The sequence below is a fragment of the Lactuca serriola genome, chromosome 2, assembly GCF_051521515.1.
Source record: "Lactuca serriola cultivar US96UC23 chromosome 2, Lser_US96UC23_V15, whole genome shotgun sequence".
NCBI lineage: Eukaryota > Viridiplantae > Streptophyta > Magnoliopsida > Asterales > Asteraceae > Lactuca > Lactuca serriola.
The window spans coordinates 183,869,635-183,874,686 of NC_136409.1; the positions used below are offsets into that span (position 1 = coordinate 183,869,635).

Consider the following 5,052-nt stretch of genomic DNA (forward strand, 5'->3'; position numbering starts at 1 on the left):
CTTTAAAGGGTGTGCCATCTTTTGAGATCAATTCTATAGCCCCATGAGGAAACACCGTCTTGACCAAAAAGGGACCATCCCACCTTGATTTGAGTTTGCCCGAGAAAAGTTTTAATCGGGAGTTGAAGAGTAGTACTTTTTGGCCTTCATGGATGTTTTTGCTTTTGATTCGTTGGTCGTGCCATCTCTTGGTTTTTTCTTTATAGAGCCACGAACTAGAATAAGCCTCATTTCGGAGTTCTTCAAGGGCATTCATTTGCATTAGACGGTTGGTCTTCAATTCTTCCATGTCAAAGTTGCACCTTTTTAGCGCCCAATATGCCTTGTGCTCGATTTCAACCGGTAAATGGCATTGCTTTCCATAAACTAACCTATATGGTGTAGTACCAATAGGTGTTTTGAAAGTGGTACGAAATGCCCATAGTGCGTCATCCAATTTATCCGACCATTCCTTGCGGTTGCTTCCCACTGACTTCTCTAAGATACGCTTCAAAGCTCGATTGGTCACTTCCGTTTGTCCACTCGTTTGTGGGTGGTATGATGTGGAGAACTTATGAGTCACCCCATATTTTTTGAGCACCTTGTCCAATTGATCATTGGCAAAGTGTGTGCCACGGTCACTAATTAGGGCCTTGGGAACACCAAACCGGGAGAATAGTTTTTTTAAGAATCGTACCACTACCCGTCCGTCATTTGTAGGTAAAGCCTGCGCCTCCGCCCATTTCGAAACATAATCTACCGCCACTAGGATGTACTTGTTTCCTTTGGAGGTGGGAAAAGGTCCCATGAAGTCAATGCCCCACACGTCGAACACCTCACATACTTGAATGCTATGTTGTGGCATCTCATTTCGAGATGAAATGTTTCCCACCCTTTGACAAGCATCACATTCTTTGACATATTGGGCTGCATCTTTGAAGATTGTAGGCCAATAGAATCCAATGTCAAAGATCTTTTTTGCGGTATAGTGTGCTCCGTGATGTCCTCCCGTGGGCCCGCTATGGCAATGTTCTAGTATTCGTCGACTCTCCTTTCCGAACACACATCTTCGTATAATTCCATCCGCACAGCTTCGAAAGAGGTATGGATCGTCCCAAAAGTAATATTTGATCTCCGCAAAGAATTTCTTCTTTTTCTGACTACTATAATCCTTCGGAATGTAATTGGTAGCTAAATAGTTAGCTATGTCTGCGAACCATGGCTCCTCTCCCACGGACACCATAATGTATTCATCCGGAAAGTCATCTCCATCCTTTTCTTCTTGCAATGTCGGGTTCTCGAGCCTAGATAAATGATCGGCCGCTACGTTCTCCATTCCTTTCTTGTCTCGTATCTCTATATCGAATTCTTGAAGAAGCAGCACCCATCGTATTATTCTTGGCTTGGCATCCTGTTTGGAAAACAAATACTTGATAGCCGAGTGGTCAGTAAAAACAGTGGTTTTAGATAAAACTAAGTAAGGGCGAAACTTGTCAAAAGCGTAAACCACGGCTAACAGTTCTTTTTCAGTAGTAGTATAATTCTCTTGGGCGGGATTTAGGGTCTTGCTTGCATAATAGATGGGTTGAAAGTGCTTATCAACCCTTTGTCCAAGGACCGCTCCTAGTGCATAGTCACTAGCATCACACATGATCTCGAAGGGTAAGTTCCAATTTGGTGCTATAATGATCGGGGCATTAGTTAATTTTTCCTTTAGAAAGTCAAATGCCTCTAAACACTCTTTGGTAAAATTAAAGGGTGCATCTTTTAGTAATAATTGTGTTAGAGGTTTCGTGATTTTGGAAAAATCTTTTATAAAACGCCGGTAAAAACCTGCGTGTCCCAAAAAACTTCTAATGCCCTTCACATTAGTTGGTGGGGGTAATTTTGCAATGGTGTCTATCTTTGCCAGATCCACCTCTATTCCCTTTTTAGAGACTTTGTGTCCCAAAACTATACCCTCCTTGACCATGAAGTGACACTTTTCCCAATTTAGGACCAAGTCGGTTTTCTCACATCTGGCAAGTATTGAGTCAAGATTTGTTAGGCAATTATTGAAAGAAGATCCGAATACAGAAAAGTCATCCATAAAGACCTCCATGAATTTTTCCACCATATCATGGAATATGGCGGTCATGCACCTTTGAAATGTCGCAGGTGCATTGCATAGTCCAAATGGCATGCGTCTATAGGCGAAAGTTCCACTGGGGCATGTAAAGGTGGTCTTTTCTTGGTCCATTGGGTCTATGGGTATTTGAAAATACCCTGAAAACCCATCTAAAAAGCAATAGTAGCTATGGCCCGATAGTCTCTCTAACATTTGATCTATAAAAGGAAGGGGGAAATGGTCTTTGCGAGTGGCATCGTTTAGCTTTCGATAATCGATGCACACTCGCCAACCGGTTACCGTTCGCGTTGGAATTAACTCGTTCTTTTCATTGGTAATGACCGTCATTCCTCCTTTCTTGGGTACCACTTGGACCGGACTCACCCATGGACTATCGGAGATGGAGTAGATGATTCCTGCATCCAAAAGCTTGACCACCTCCTTCTTGACGACTTCTTGCATGTTTGGGTTTAATCGTCTTTGATGTTGCACCACCGGCCTTGCTCCTTCTTCTAAATTGATTTTGTGAGAGCAGTAGGATGGACTTATTCCTTTGATGTCGGAGATGCTCCATGCGATGGCTCTTTTCCTTTTCTTCAACACGCATACAAGCTCCTCTTTTTCTGTTTTGGATAGGTCCGAGGCTATGATCACAGGCTTCTGATTTCCTTCTTCCAGAAAGGCATACTCCAGATGATCAGGTAGTGTTTTGAGCTCCAATTTGTTTTTCATAGTGACAGACTCGCCGAGTGCAGATTTGGTACTCGGCGATTTGGTGGCTGTATTCACGACTTCTGGCTTTTCTTCGGATGTACTCGGCGAGTAGGTCGGGTCTACTCGGCGAGTAGTTCTTTCAGCTTGCTTCTTTATTTCTTCATACTCTGCTTCTTCCAACAGTCTTTCAATCTCTAGTAAGTCCTTTTCTGGATCAAATTCTTCATCCAAAGCTGCAAATTTGTCGGAATCTTTAGGTATGTCTTCTTCCAATATTTCGTCAAGCATGTCGATTGAGAAAGCCGTGTCGTCACTACTCCTTGAGTACTTCATGGCTTGGTCTACCCCGAATGTCACTGAATCGTCCCCAACTCGCAATGTGAGCTTAGAATCTCTCATGTCTACGATAGCGCTAGCGGTGTTGAGGAAGGGCCTTCCAAGGATGATTGGCACTTGCGGGTCCGCCTCCATGTCGAGAATGATGAAATCAGCCGGGAAGACAAATTTGTCTACTTTTACTAGCAAATCTTCACAAATGCCTCTTGGAAAAGTAACCGTCTTGTTTGCCAAATGAATTGCCATTCGAATTGGCCTTGGCTCCGGGAGGTCCAGCTTTTTAAAGAACGAGTATGGCATAAGATTCACACTTGCTCCAGAATCAGCTAAGGCATGAATTGCAGCCAAGTTGCCAAATTGGCAAGGCAAATTTAAGCTCCCCGGATCACCCTTCTTCTTTGGTAATTTGTTTAGCATTGCGGCGGAGCAATTCTCATTAAGCACTACCTTCTGCACTTCCTCCATCTTTCTTCTGTTAGTGAGGAGTTCCTTAAGGAACTTTGCATACTTGGGCATTTGCATGACGGCTTCAATGAAAGGAATGTTTATTTGAAGAGTTTTAATATGATCAAGAAACTTCTGATATTCCTCTTCCTGCTTCTCCTTCTTGGCTCGGGCTGGGTACGGCATTGGAGGCTGGTATGGTTTCAAGGGTGGCTGATCACTTGTTTTAGCAGAGGTACTCGCCGAGTCCATCGGTCCTACTCGGCGAGTAGGACTCTCAGATTGTGAGTGTTGATTTTCGACTTGTACTTCCGTTCCTTCCTTCTGTGAGTCCTTGTTCGCTTCTGTTCGAATGGGGGCCAGGGGAGTAATAATCTTCCCACTTCTTGTGGTAACAATATTTATTTGCGCGCCTCGTGGGTTGTTCTCGGTTTTGCTAGGAAGCTCACCCGGTGACCTTTGGTTTAGTTGTTGAGCAAGTTGCCCAAGCTGCGTTTCTATGTTGTGGATGGATGCTTGCTGGTTCCTGAGCATTGTTCTTGTTTCTTGGATAGCAGCATCATGGTCATTATGTCTTTTCTCGGAAGCGGCCACAAATTTAGTTAGCATATCTTCCAAGCATGGCTTCCTCTCTTGCACCGGCTCCTCCTTTTGGTAAAAGCCTCTTCCTTTTTGTCTGTACTTCTCCTCCTTGGCCTTCTTATACTCTTCGTAAGGCAGCCACTCCTTCTTTTGTTTGCGCCAGTCTTCATCATACCGGTCACCACTCGAATAACATACTTGTGCCTTTTTGTTGCCGTGCTCATCCAAATCGCAATCTCTAGTGAGGTGGGGTCCATTGCAGTTTTCACAACCCACCCGTATGGCATGGATAGTTTGATCCATTTTGTCCATTCTCCTATCCATGGTTTTTAACATGGCCATGACCGCGGATAAATCTTCAGTAGCAGCGTACGCGGCTCCCCTCGTGACATCATTCCTAGGGTTGTGGTATTCTCCTGAGTGTTTAGAGAATTCTTCAATTAATTCTTTAATCACCGGGGGTGGCTTCTTTGTAAGTGGGCCTTGTGAGTCTAGCAACTGCCGGGTTGTGACATTAACTCCATCATAAAAGATGGAAACTTCTTGCTGGTTGTTTAGATCATGGTGTGGGCAATTTCGTAGCAGACTTTTGTACCTCTCCCATGCTTCATATAAAGATTCTCCAGCTTGTTGTTCAAAGTTTTCAATGGCCTTCTTGAGTTTGGCTATTTTGGATGGTGGGCAAAAGTGATCTATAAATTCTTCCTTCATTTTGGCCCAAGTAGTGACTGACCCGGGGGGAAGTGATTTGAGCCAGTCTTTAGCAACACCCTTGAAGGTTACCGGAAGCATCCGAAGTAGTTGAGTTTCGCAGGTTACATTTGGAATGTTGAAATAATCAGCAACATCATTTACTTCATCCAAATGTTTGTAGGCATCTTCATGATCTT

At 43.8% G+C, this 5,052-nt stretch overlaps 1 non-coding gene across 1 annotated transcript; it reads left to right on the forward strand.

The window, feature by feature from the left end:
• Window positions 1-4,718: 4,718 nt before the first annotated feature.
• On the forward strand, window positions 4,719-4,825 carry LOC145091120 (small nucleolar RNA R71). The gene has a single exon (XR_013702008.1). It is a non-coding gene; the product is annotated as a small nucleolar RNA R71 (small nucleolar RNA).
• Window positions 4,826-5,052: the final 227 nt, after the last annotated feature.